Genomic DNA, 14,959 nt, shown 5'->3' on the forward strand with positions numbered 1-14,959 from the left:
ATCTATACCACTATATTCTCTAAACTAACCCTGCATTTCTAATCAAATGTAATCTCACTACTAACCTCACTACTCCCATCACCCACACCCAAAATACCACCCACTCCCCATTACGTCCAACCTCTCTGACCCTGTCAAACAACCTCTCTCTTTCTACATAATACGTTTCACAATATAATAATACATGTTCAACCGTTTCCGCTACAATGCAGCCATTACACATCCCTGTACCATGTTTCCCTATCAAATGTGAAGAGGAATACAATCCCATATGTCCTAATCTCATCCTACACAACATAAACTCCTCCCTTCTGTTCCCATTACATGTCACTATCTCCCGTGCAGATTTCCTTGTACTATAAATATGTCTACCTTTACTACTTTCGTCCCATTATCTGCCAGCAATCTAACCCATTTTTCAGAATCAACGTTTTAATTTCCCCTCTGAACAACCACACCTATAAATCCACAATATTATTTGTCTCTGCTCTTTGTGTTGTTATATCTACTACATCATGTCCATAAACTCCTGTATGACCAGAATCCAATAGATGTGAATACCATTTCCTTGTTACCCTAACAACAGCATCATTATGTCTACCCATAAATCCTCACATTCTGACTTCCCAGATCGTAAACTACACAGTCCCAACATATTACTAATCTTCTTTGGTTACAACTCCTCTATCCATTGCAAGCTAACAATTACGGCAACCATTTCTGTTGAATATACAGATAAATCATTTGTTAGTATCTTGCGTAGATTAACATTAAACTCAGGAATAAATTCACCTGCTCCTGTCTTCCCATTCATGGCATCCTTTGAACCATCTGTATACACTGCAAGACAAGAATACAACTGATTGCTAATATATTGATCAGCTATTGTTCCTACATTATCTTCTTCACACCACTGTTTATTATCTTCCATCAGGCTCAGATCAACATGTGGTCTTGTATAAAATGAAAGGATGTCAAACTCAACCCGTTTATCTTTTCCAGTGATGAAGACATGGATGTCATGGTATGTTTTAAATCTGGAATGTATTGATTGTTGCTGCCTTCTTGGCCAGGTCTCTTGAATGTTTTGGCATTCAGGTCCACGCTCACTTTCTGAACAATTCTATCATTAAAATCAAAAGAGGTGCTGTCAAACAGTGATTGAATTGACCATATATTTACCATAAACACATGCAATGTGAAAATATGTCACATATTATTCTGTGATCATTTGTGATTTGAATCTTGAGTTGATATATTTTGATAAAGCTAGCACAACTTCTTACCTATCCTTTTGCAGTGGCTGCCAGTGTCCTACCTATCCTTTTGCAGTGGCTGCCAGTGTCCTACCTATCCTTTTGCAGTGGCTGCCAGTGTCCTACCTATCCTTTTGCAGTGGCTGCCAGTGTCCTACCTATCCTTTTGCAGTGGCTGCCAGTGTCCTACCTATCATTTTGCAGTGGCTGCCAGTGTCCTACCTATCCCTTTGCAGTGGCTGCCAGTGTCTTTACCTATCCTTTTGCAGTGGCTGCCAGTGTCCTACCTATCCTTTTGCAGTGGCTGCCAGTGTCCTACCTATCCTTTTGCAGTGGCTGCCAGTGTCCTACTTATCATTTTGCAGTGGCTGCCAGTGTCCTACCTATCCCTTTGCAGTGGCTGCCAGTGTCCTACCTATCCTTTTGCAGTGGCTGCCAGTGTCCTACCTATCCTTTTGAAGTGGCTGCTAGTGTCCTACCTATCCTTTTGCAGTGGCTGCCAGTGTCTTTACCTATCCTTTTGCAGTGGCTGCCAGTTTCTTACCTATCCTTTTGCAGTGGAGCCAGTAGAGGGAAAGAGCCTATAGGGTGCTGTGGTTCTCGAGGGGAGGAGTCGAGGGGAAGAGCCTATAGAGTGCTGTGGTCCTAGAGGGGAATCGTAGTTTATTAGTGTATCCTGTAGTTTATTCGTGTTGAGATGTGGTCTATCTGCTGTATCCTGTAGTTTATTAGTGTTGAGATGTGGGGAAGAGCCTATAGAGTGCTGTGGTCCTCTGTAGTTTATTAGTGGGAGGAGCCTGTAGTTTATTAGTGTTGAGATGTGGTCTATCTGCTGTATCCTGTAGTTTATTAGTGTTGAGATGTGGTCTATCTGCTGTATCCTGTAGTTTATTAGTGTTGAGATGTGGTCTATCTGCTGTATCCTGTAGTTTATTAGTGTTGAGATGTGGAGCCAGTTTATTAGTGTTGAGATGGGAAGTAGTTTATTAGTGTTGAGATGCTGTGGTCTAGAGGGGAATCCTGTAGTTTATTAGTGTTGAGATCCTGTAGTTTATTAGTTTATTAGTCTATCTGCTGTATTGAGATGTGGTCTATCTGTATCCTGTAGTTTATTAGTGTTGAGATGTATCCTGTAGTTTATTAGTGTTGAGATGTGGTCTATCTATCTGCTGTATCCTGTAGTTTATTAGTGTTGAGATGTGGTCTATCTGCTGTATCCTGTAGTTTATTAGTGTTGAGATGTGGTCTATCTGATGTATCCTGTAGTTTATTAGTGTTGAGATGTGGTCTATCTGATGTATCCTGTAGTTTCTTAGTGTTGAGATGTGGTCTATCTATCTGCTGTATCCTGTAGTTTATTAGTGTTGAGATGTGGTCTATCTGCTGTATCCGATCGTAGATTTTTTGTTCTTGCTGTTTTATTGATTTATAGAAATACTGTAGTTTATTATTTTCTATCCTGCGTAGATTTTTTGTTCTTGCTGTTTTATTGATTTATAGAAATACTGTGTATTATTTTCCCTGCACTGTAATGTCCACTAGGGGACAGTAGGGGACAGGCCTGAAGCTACACCCAGGTAGGCCTATTCTGGTGGCTGTGAAATAAGACCAGATTTACTGTAGCTGCAGCCCAGTCATCCACAAGTTGTCTGATAGACTATGTAGCATACTGAAGACGGCAAGATTCAGGCCTACCTGTCTCAGTTTACGCTCTGTAGTCATCTGTAAAAACAAATTGGGGGAATTTGCGAATTACATACTCATTCGACCAACTTAATGAATTATATGGAGTATCCTATCTTCCCCATTCAAATTCTACTTCTTCTTGGCCTTTTCAATTCAAATTCAGACTGTGTTGACCAATGCGATCTGACCACAACCCGACCCTCTTTGTAGTGGAACATACAATAAAGGGCAGTTGGAAATGTATTCAGTAATGGCTTTGATGGTGGGTGGTGACTGCGGTCACAGAGGACTTACACAGAGGACTGGCATGGTGGATGACTCAGAATACATAATTACTACATTAGACAACAATAATCTCTCTGTCTCTCTAACTCTCTCTCTCTCTCTCTCCTCTCTCTCTCTCTCTCTCTCTCTCTCAATTCATCTCTCTCTCTCTCTCTTTGTTTTTTAAAATTAATTTTATTTATATAGGTTTTTCTCATTGAGATAACATCTCTTTTCCACGACAGGCCTGGTCCAATAGCTGTGTTTGTCTATTGAAATGCTGTCTGTCTCTCCAGTTGCAGTGGTTTGCATGCAGATGGACTGACTACCAGGCCTAAAACACTTACATCTGTGTTTGTAATAGAACAGCATTCGTTCGTTTCACTGTCTTGTCTAAATCATGGCAGTTGGGAATTTAGCGGTGTGTTCTTTATAACGAAAATGCCTGGGGAAAGAGTTTAGTGTGACACACGGGGCAGTTCTCAAACCCCATTGGTAGAGGGTCCAGTCTACATTTACATTTAAGTCATTTAGCAGACGCTCTTATCCAGAGCGACTTACAAATTGGTGCGTTCACCTTATGACATCCAGTGGAACAGCCACTTTACAATAGTGCATCTAAATCTTTTAAGGGGGGGGGGGGGAGTGAGAAAGATTACTTTATCCTATCCTAGGTATTCCTTAAAGAGGTGGGGTTTCAGGTGTCTCCGGAAGGTGGTGATTGACTCCGCTGTCCTGGCGTCGTGAGGGAGTTTGTTCCACCATTGGGGGGCCAGAGCAGCGAACAGTTTTGACTGGGCTGAGAGGGAACTGTAATTCCTCAGTGGTAGGGAGGCGAGCAGGCCAGAGGTGGATGAACGCAGTGCCCTTGTTTGGGTGTAGGGCCTGATCAGAGCCTGGAGGTACTGAGGTGCCGTTCCCCTCACAGCTCCGTAGGCAAGCACCATGGTCTTGTAGCGGATGCGAGCTTCAACTGGAAGCCAGTGGAGGGAGCGGAGGAGCGGGGTGACGTGAGAGAACTTGGGAAGGTTGAACACCAGACCGGCTGCGGCGTTCTGGATGAGTTGTAGGGGTTTAATGGCACAGGCAGGGAGCCCAGCCAACAGCGAGTTGCAGTAATCCAGACGGGAGATGACAAGTGCCTGGATTAGGACCTGCGCCACTTCCTGTGTGAGGCAGGGTCGTACTCTGCGGATGTTGTAGAGCATGAACCTACAGGAACGGGCCACCGCCTTGATGTTAGTTGAGAACGACAGGGTGTTGTCCAGGATCACGCCAAGGTTCTTAGCGCTCTGGGAGGAGGACACAATGGAGTTGTCAACCGTGATGGCGAGATCATGGAACGGGCTGTCCTTCCCCGGGAGGAAGAGCAGCTCCGTCTTGCCGAGGTTCAGCTTGAGGTGGTGATCCGTCATCCACACTGATATGTCTGCCAGACATGCAGAGATGCGATTCGCCACCTGGTCATCAGAAGGGGGAAAGGAGAAGATTAATTGTGTGTCGTCTGCATAGCAATGATAGGAGAGACCATGTGAGGTTATGACAGAGCCAAGTGACTTGGTGTATAGCGAGAATAGGAGAGGGCCTAGAACAGAGCCCTGGGGGACGCCAGTGGTGAGTCTAGAGGTATTAGACTTTACGCAACAGGTAAGAGAGGCTAAGGTTAGAAAAAGAGGCATTCATTTGACAAAAGTTGGATCCCTTCTTGCCATGACCCTGGTAGAACAATAGAAATGGCATGCACCGAACACCCGATTGAACCCTTTCACTCTTGGAAGCACTCTACCCATCTGTGATCATGTCCTGCATGTGGCCATAATGTAATTTAATCTCTTTGAAATGTATTTGTATAACTTAATTTAAGGAAATCTGCTCAAATTCATTTTAATAATGTACTAGACCTATGGCAATTCAAGTTTGTCCAGGCATGAATAGTCATCCATCTAATGGACTTTGTCATTGTCTATGTCACAGATCCTTCCGGAACTGTGTCATTACACACACCTGGTCCCCAGTTACCAAATGTGCCCTTTGGTTCACTGTTGGGCTGTAGATTATTATTCCAATGTCCGGTGTGCCTGTGAGTACCTGTGCCTTGTTGTTTTGGCTTTTGTGACGCTTGTATTGCGTAGATGGTTACGGGTCCCGTCCCGTGTGTTAATCATTGTGCTCTTGTGTATTTATTCCAGGTACTCCTCGCTGTTTTGTTTGGGTCTCAACCCTGTGTTTTGTATACGTGTTTGTTTGGTCTTCGTCTCCATGCTTTTACATGGCTGTAATTTGGGTAAATAAAATAAAAATATTACGCATTCCTGCGCCTGTCTCCCGATCTATTTATACCAACATGACAGTCTACTCAAAACAGCCTGATACCTGTGTATATATGAGTAGTAGTAGTTATGTTAAAGGACAATGGGGAGGCTTCCCGGACACAGATTAAGCCTAGTTCTGGACTAAAAAGCCCAATGGAGAATCTATATTTTAAATCCAGCACTAGGTCTAATCTATGTCTGGGAGACTATGCAATTTTAATTCCTCCTTGACTCTTCTTAAATCAGCCTGAAGCAGGAGGAAGAGGTCAGATTCTGTCATTAATCTTTTAACTTTGTAACCCTAGTGACGGCACAGCAACCACTGCTCTACGCAGTCAGTGCTCTTAATCCCTAATCTACCTAACTGAGTTCTGGGTACTAGCATCATGTTTAACTCCCCTGGGCTTCTCAAGGCACGGTGACGGAGTTTAGTCTGTCTCAGCAGACGAGGTTAGAGGTGGAGATTTCACGTGAAAAAGGGTGAGATGGACTTTTTATTCTAGGAAATAATATTATAATTGTAATAGTATAGTTCAACCCATCACCAGATCCACCAGAAACACAAAAATACATCTGTCCTCGTTACCCAGCTGTGGAGTGATACAGGAGGGGAGGGTGTTTAGGCTTTGTATCTGAAGGTTATGTAAGGGCTGATGTGAATGTTGTCTTTGTTTTGTGTCCGCATGCTGCACACTCCTCATCAGCTGACTGCCTTGTGCACTGGGACTGGATGGACAAGATACACACCTTCGCACTCAACTCATGTCCTTTTGTATTCATTGAGAGTAAATGTCAGGACTGCATGCAGAATGTGCATGTTTGCACATTATGTGTCTATGCACATAATTGCATGTCTGGTCCATATGGGTTGCATCCCAAAATGGCACCCTGTTCCCTTTAGAGTGCACTACTTTTGACTAGGACACATAGGGCTCTGGTGAAAAGTAGTGCACTATGTAGGGAATGGGGTACCATTTGGGACGCCTATATGTTTGTTCCAGTGGATTGCCAGCCACCAAAACGGTCCCAGATACAAATAGAGAACATGAGAGATGTATTTTTAACTAGGCAAGCTGGTTACGAAAAAGTTCTTATTTTTACAATTATGGCCTACCCCGGCCAAACCCTAACCGGGACGAAACTGGGCCAATTGTGCACTGCCCAATGAGACTCCCAATTACAGCCAGTTGTGATACAGCCCAGGATCGAACCAGAGTCTGTAGTGACGCCTCTAGCACTGAGACGCAGTGCCTTAGACCGCTGTGCCACTCGGAAGCCCTGCGATACAGCTTAGTCTCCAGCTGGTCCGCATAACAATGAAGTCTGTTATGAAGTAATGTAGATCTAAGTCCGTACCACAAAGCATCTCAGAGTAGGTGCTGATCTAGGATCAGTTTTGGCATTTAGAGCTTAATGAATAAGATTATATGGACAGTTCCTAGATCAGGGATCCTACTCTGAGACACTTTGTGGGATTTATATTTATTATGGATCCCTCTTCCCGGGACCCAGCTAAATTAGGGCAGTTATACAATTTTTTAAAAACATTAAAATACATTCACAGATTTCACAACACACTGTGTGCCCTCAGGCCCCTACTGTGTGTTGTGTGTGTGTGTGTGTGTGTGTGTGTGTGTGTGTGTGTGTGTGTGTGTGTGTGTGTGTGTGTGTGTGTGTGTGTGTGTGTGTGTGTCTGTGTCTGTGTGTGTGTGTGTGTGTGTGTGTGTGTGTGTGTGTGTGTGTGATGCTTGAAATATATTCAATTTGAAATATGTTTGCCAATCGGTTGTGCAGCCAGACTTATTTGCCATTCCTTTTGCCTCATTCCTCTCTACAATACCATTTTTCAAATCCTCATCAATCCAAGGGGATTTAACGGTTTTTAGTGATTTTCTTAATGGGTGCATTGCTTATTAGTAACTGGAATAAGCAACTTCATAAATGTGTCAAGTGCAGCGTCTGGTTGCTCCTCATTACACACCACGGACCAACAAATATTCTTTACATCATCAACATAGGAAACACTACAAAACGTATTGCATGACCTATGGGGCCCTATGGTGATTTAGGGTCTTACAAGGTTGTAATCTGTTAATAATGAAGACCGAATCCAGCCAGGCCTCGGGCTGCTTTTGTAGAACACAGCTAATCCCGTTCACCTGACCTGTTCACTGAGATGAGAGATATTTTTTACAGGGATCATGCATGCAAGTCTGGTCAGGAATTAGTATTTGCCCATTTTCTATCATTCAACTTGTTTTGCATTGAATTCAAGGCCAGCTGTTGGGTTGCGTTTTAAGCAGGCCGAATTGGGCTTCCAGTGTAGGAGTAGCATTAGACTTTAAACTTTTAGGGGTCACAAAATTGCGACAAAGCAAATGTGAGACCTGAAAGCTTTAAATGCACTTAACATTTGTATAGGTATAGCCCTAAGTGAAACCAGCAGTTGTGGATGGGTGCTGTACTTAATTTTTTAACCTTTTATTTAACTATACTATATTTTAACTATACTATATTTTCAATGGCAGCCTAGGAACAGTGGGTTAACTGCCTTGTTCAGGGGCAGAACAACATTTTTTATCTCATCAGCTCTGGGATTCAATCTTGCAACCTTTCGGTTACAAGTCCAAAGCTCTAACCACTAGGCTACCTGCCCACCCACTGCTGTACAGTGAGGGGGAAAAGTATTTGATCCCCTGCTGATTTTGTACATTTGCCCACGGACAAAGAAATGATCAGTCTATAATTTTAATGGTAGGTTTATTTGAACAGTGAGAGACAGAATAACAACAACAAAATCCAGAAAAGTGCATGTAAAAAATGTTATTAATTGATTTGCAATTTAATGATTTTTATTTTTATTTATTTTTTCCCTCACTATACTGTAAGATCTATTCAATGGGACATATGTAGTTATTGTTTACTTTCACATGCATCATTCTGAATCTGTTTAGAAATGATCCCCTGAGTAGATTTCAAGAACATGATTTCCCCCACAGCATGCTCTTATATTCAAACCCTCAGACTACTCTCTCTCTGTCTCTCTCTCCCTCTCTATGTGACTCCATTAATCCTTCCATAAACGTCTCTAGTCTGCATATTTCCCCTCCTCTCCTCCTCGGTGCCCTGCCAACCACAGTCAGGGGAACTTCCTCTTTCATTCTCTCTCTTCCTCCCATGACACAGGGGGAGAGATTAAGTCCAGGTTATTTCTGGAGGCCAGATCCCTGTCTAAGAGTCTTATCACACCGCTGAATGTACCATGACTGTGCAGATGAAGTGAGGACAGGTGGGGACACGTGACCCAGATGATGCTCCTCCAAAATCATGCCATTAATGACCAGGACAAGCAATAATAACCATGTCTGCCACAGTATGTCTGTGTCCCAAATGGCACCCTATTCCCTTTTGTGCTCTGGTCAAAAGTAGTGCACTACAATGGGAATAGGGTGCTATGTGGGACTTATACTAAGAGGCAGGTTGACGTTTATTAGTGTGAGCCTTGTTCTGGAAGCAGATTTCCACTAGATGCTTTATTGTCTATACTGTAAAAAAATGAATGACTCTGCTTTATGTTCTTAATTTAAGTTTAGGGTTAGGCCCTTTTTGTTTTACTACATGTAGCCCATGTATCTTATGCTGTCTGGACAGAAATAATATGACATGCCACACTATTTTGGTCCAGACAGCATCAGATACATGGTCTACACATACTGAGACAGAGGGACGCTGTTTCACTGTCCAGACAGCATCAGATACATGGTCTACACATACTGAGACAGAGGGGCTCTGATTCACTGTCCAGACAGCATCAGATACATGGTCTACACATACTGAGACAGAGGGGCTCTGATTCACTGTCCAGACAGCATCAGATACATGGTCTACACATACTGAGACAGAGGGGCTCTGATTCACTGTCCAGACAGCATCAGATACATGGTCTACACATACTGAGACAGAGGGGGCGCTGTTTCACTGTCCAGACAGCATCAGATACATGGTCTACACATACTGAGACAGGGGGGCTCTGATTCACTGTCCAGACAGCATCAGATACATGGTCTATACATACTGAGACAGGGGCTCTGATTCACTGTCCAGACAGCATCAGATACATGGTCTACACATACTGAGACAGAGGGGCTCTGATTCACTGTCCAGACAGCATCAGATACATGGTCTACACATACTGAGACAGAGGGGCTCTGATTCACTGTCCAGACAGCATCAGATACATGGTCTACACATACTGAGACAGAGGGGCTCTGATTCACTGTCCAGACAGCATCAGATACATGGTCTACACATACTGAGACAGAGGGGCTCTGATTCACTGTCCAGACAGCATCAGATACATGGTCTACACATACTGAGACAGAGGGGCTCTGATTCATTCGTTCAGATGCTTTATCTGAGATTGATGTTGTTTTTCTTTTGGAAGTCAAATAAACAATCAATATTTCAATATTTTATTTGACCGGCAAGAAGATACGGTGGCAAAGGTAAAAGGTGGCTACTTTGAATAATTTAAAATATAAAATATATTTTAATTTAAAAACTTTTTTGATTACTACATGATTCCATATGTGTTATTTCATCGTTTTGACGTCTTCACTATTATAGAAAATAGTAAAAATTAAGAAAAGCGTTTACATATTTAAGTGCTTTGTTAGTATGTATAAGTAGTATAGTATAAATAGTGTAGTGAGTTTCGTAAAAAAATCCTGAAAAAAACTGAAAAGTTGTGCGTGCATATGTATTCACCACCCTTTGTTATGAAGCCCTTAAATAAGATCTGGTGCAACCAATTACCTTCAGAAGTCACATAATTAGTTAAATCAAGTCCAATCTAAGTGTCACATGATCTGTCACATAATCTCAGTATATATATACCTGTTCTGAAAGCCCCCAGAATCTGCAACATCATTAATTAAGCAAGGGGCACCACCAAGCAAGGGGCACCATGAAGACCAAGGAGCTCTCCAAACAGGTCAGGGACGAAGTTGTGGAGAAGTACAGATCAGGGTTGGGTTATAAAAAAATATTCCGAAACTTTGAACATCACACAGAGCACCATTAAATCCATTATTAAAAATGGAAAGAAAATGGCACCAGAACAAACCTGCCAAGAGAGGGCGGCCCACCAAAACTCACAGACCAGGCAAGGAGGGCATTAATCAGAGAGGCAACATAGAGACCAAAGATAATCCTGAAGGAGCTGCAAAGTGCCACAGCAGAGATTGTAGTATCTGTCCATAGGGCCACTTTAAGCCATACAATCCACAGAGCTGTGCTTTACGGAAGAGTGGCCTGAAAAGAATAAGCATACATGTTTGGTGTTCGCCAAAAGTCATGTGGGAGACTCCCCAAACATATGGAAGAAGGTACTCTGGTCAGATGAGACTAAAATTGAGCTTTTTTGGCCATCAAAGAAAATGCTATGTCTGGCGCAAACCCAACACCTCTCATCACCCCGAGAACCCCATCCCTACAGTGAAGCATGGTGGTGGCAACATCATGCTTGTGGGAAAGTTTTTCATCGGCAGGGACTGGGAAACTGGTCAGAATTGAAGGAATGATGGATGGTGCTAAATAGAGGGAAATTCTTCAGTCTTCCAGAGATTTGAGATTGTGACGGAGGTTCACCTTCCAGCAGGACAATGACCCTATGCATACTTCTAAAGCAGCACTCAAGTGGTTTAAGGGGAAACTTTTAAATGTCTTGGAATGGCCTAGTCAAATCCCAGACCTCAATCCAATCGAGAATCTGTGGTATGACTTAAAGATTGCTGTACACCAGCGGAACCCATCCAACTTAAAGGAGCTGGAGCAGTTTTGCCTTGAAGAAAGGGCAAAAAATCCCAGTGGCTAGATGTGCCAAGCTTATAGAGACATACCCCAAGAGACTTGCAGCTGTAATTGCTGCAAAAGGTAGCTCTACAAAGTATTGACTTTAGGGGGTGAATAGTTATGCATGCAAAAAAAATCTGTTTTTTTGTCTTATTTCTTGTTTGTTTCACAAAAAAAATATATTTTGCATCTTCAAAGTGGTAGGCTCTATTTTTTAAAAATCTATTTTAATTCCAGGTTGTAAGGCAACAAAATAGGAAAAATGCCAAGGGGGGTGAATACTTTCGCAAACCACTTTATATGTTCGAGAATGCTCAATTGACCGTTATTTATAGGTTGTTTTGTACAGTTCACATGTTAAAGGAAGTGATAGTCTACTGTTTGTAGTCTACCGTCATGGCCCATGGAACATTACTAGGAATCAAAGGAAAAAGTTGTATGACATGAAACGCAAGCCAAAAACCTCAAGATGCATATCTTAACCGAGATAACACACAATTTGTTAAAGACCATGTATCAGCCATTACCTAGTGTATAATTTGCAGTGCACTATTTGTTAAAGACCATTTATCAGCCATTACCTAGTGTATAATTTGCAGTGCACTATTTGTTAAAGACCATTTATCAGCCATTACCTAGTGTATAATTTGCAGTGCACTATTTGTTAAAGACCATGTCTCAGCCATTACCTAGTGTATAATTTGCAGTGCACTATTTGTTAAAGACCATTTATCAGCCATTACCTAGTGTATAATTTGCAGTGCACTATGGCCAATCTAAGATTTGACCGATTGATAGTTTTGACATCAGCATATACAGTGTCAACCATATTAAAGTGATTTGTTAGCTCATGGTACACTAGATCAGAACTCCCTGTCAATTATTGAAAATGATTCTGCTGTTATTCTGTCGTTGTTTCGTTTAGATCATGGGGTTGTGTATGACAGAGGGATGTTTTGATATACTGAGTCGTTTAGGCCGATCCAACACTTGATGGTCAGACACCACACTTGAACCCTCTGTAGTCAGTCAGCCTGGTTAATCTGGCAGGTTTGAGGGTGGATTCCCCAGTGGTCCAGTAGTCTGGACAGGGTAAAGGGGTGAGATGGAGACTAGATTGGTAGAGGGGGCAGAGCAGGCCACTGAGGCCCCAGACAGGACCTTGGTTAGCCCCTCAGAGAGAAAGGGGTTGCTATCACACTGTCTGGATCTGGGTCCCAAATGGCACCCTATTCCCTATATAGTGCACTACTAGGGCAGCAGTCTGGGTCTCAGTCACGGCAGACTCACGTGCCCCTTCAATACAGAAGGAAGCTTAAGTTGTTCCAGATCTCAAGCTTTATTTGATTGTTGCTGCAATTAGAACTCCATCAGACTGGCACTAATGGTGACATAGATGTGAGGAGACAGACTTGAGGTGGAGGGCAGGGCACAGAGGTACTGTACTGAACACAACAGTCAGGGTGAGGCGAGGTCCTCCTGGACAGAACATACTGATCTAGAGCACTGGACGATGTTGAATGGGGAGTCTGTTCCTTGGGCTACCAGTGGACTACCTGTGGGCTACCTCTCACTCTCTCTCTGTCTCTCTGTCTCTCTCTCTCTCTCTCTCTCTCTCTCTCTCTCTCTCTCTCTCTCTCTCTCTCTCTCTCTCTCTCTCTTTCTCTCTCTCTCTCTCTCTCCGTCTCTCTCTCTCTCTTTCTCTCTCTCTCTCTCTCTCTCCGTCTCTCTCTCTCGCTCTGTGACTCCATTAATCCTTCCATAAATGTCTCTAGTCTGCATATTTCCCCTCCTCGGCGCCCTGCCAACCCCAGTCAGGGGAACTTCATCTCTCCCTCTCTCTCTCTACCTTCCATGGCAAGGCCCTATGGGGCCTGCTCAACAGTAGTGCACTAAGTAGGGAATAGGGTGCCATTTGGTGCGCAACCCAGGCCACAGGAGGATGTCACTCAACTTCCTGTGAAGGGGCTGATCAAAGATAAAAGTCAGACTCTCACGAGTGAGTGAACATGTTTTGATCTATCAAGAGGATTTAGGCTTAACAATCATTTTAACCTGTTAGCCAACCGCCTGGCAGGTTACTTGTTGGTTGGAGGCCGGTCACAAAACAGGATACACTTGACTTCTGACCTCCCGTTGAATGCCAAAGTACAGGCTGGATTCAGGCTAAGTGACAATCTGGTTGCTAAGTGCTCTGGCTCCACCAATCAGCCTCAGAGGTCAAGTGTGCAGGCGAGCAGACGGAAGTGCATAAAACCATGGGAACCCCCTGTGGTGAATTTCCATTGAGTGACAAGGCAAGGTCCACCTCCCCTCCCATGCTCATTCAGAATTATAGAAGTCACTGTCTAGACCAGGTAGATACTTCACTGTCTAGACCAGGTAGATACTTCACTGTCTAGACCAGGCAGATACTTCACTGTCTAGACCGGGTAGATACTTCACTGTCTAGACCGGGTAGATACTTCACTGTCTAGACCGGGTAGATACTTCACTGTCTAGACCGGGCAGATACTTCACTGTCTAGACCGGGTAGATACTTCACTGTCTAGACCGGGTAGATACTTCACTGTCTAGACCAGGTAGATACTTCACTGTCTAGACCAGGAAGACAGTTATTTTCCACTGTTGGACATAGGGTGCAGAGGTTAGTTAGTTGTCAGTTAGTTGTTAGTTACTTGTTTAGTTAGTTAGTTAGTTAGTTAGTTAGTTAGTTAGTTAGTTAGTTAGTTAGTTAGTTAGTTAGTTAGTTAGTTAGTTAGTTAGTTAGTTAGAGAACATATGACAGGGTGGGAAGGCTAGTTAGTTATTTAGAGAACATATGACAGGGTGGGAAGGTTAGTTAGTTAGTTAGAGAACATATGACAGGCTGGGAAGGTTAGTTAGTTAGAGAACATATGACAGGGTGGGAAGGTTAGTTAGTTAGTTAGAGAACATATGACAGGGTGGGAAGGTTAGTTAGTTAGAGAACATATGACAGGGTGGGAAGGTTAGTTAGTTAGAGAACATATGACAGGGTGGGAAGGTTAGTTAGTTAGAGAACATATGACAGGGTGGGAAGGTTAGTTAGTTAGAGAACATATGACAGGGTGGGAAGGTTAGTTATTTAGAGACCATATGACAGGGTGGGAAGTTTAGTTAGTTAGTTAGAGAACATATGACAGGCTGGGAAGGTTAGATGGTTAGAGAACATATGACAGGCTGGGAAGGTTAGATGGTTAGAGAACATATGACAGGGTGGGAAGTTTAGTTAGTTAGAGAACATATGACAGGGTGGGAAGTTTAGTTAGTTAGAGAACATATGACAGGGTGGGAAGTTTAGTTAGTTAGAGAACATATGACAGGTTGGGAAGGTTAGTTAGTTAGTTAGAGAACATATGACAGGGTGGGAAGGTTAGTTAGTTAGAGAACATATGACAGGGTGGGAAGGTTAGTTAGTTAGAGACCATATGACAGGGTGGGAAGGTTAGTTAGTTAGTTAGTTAGAGAACATATGACAGGGTGGGAAGGTTAGTTAGTTAGACAACATATGACAGGGTGGGAAGGTTAGTTAGTTAGAGAACATATGACAGGGTGGGAAGGTTAGTT

The sequence above is a fragment of the Oncorhynchus nerka genome, linkage group LG4, assembly GCF_034236695.1.
Source record: "Oncorhynchus nerka isolate Pitt River linkage group LG4, Oner_Uvic_2.0, whole genome shotgun sequence".
NCBI lineage: Eukaryota > Metazoa > Chordata > Actinopteri > Salmoniformes > Salmonidae > Oncorhynchus > Oncorhynchus nerka.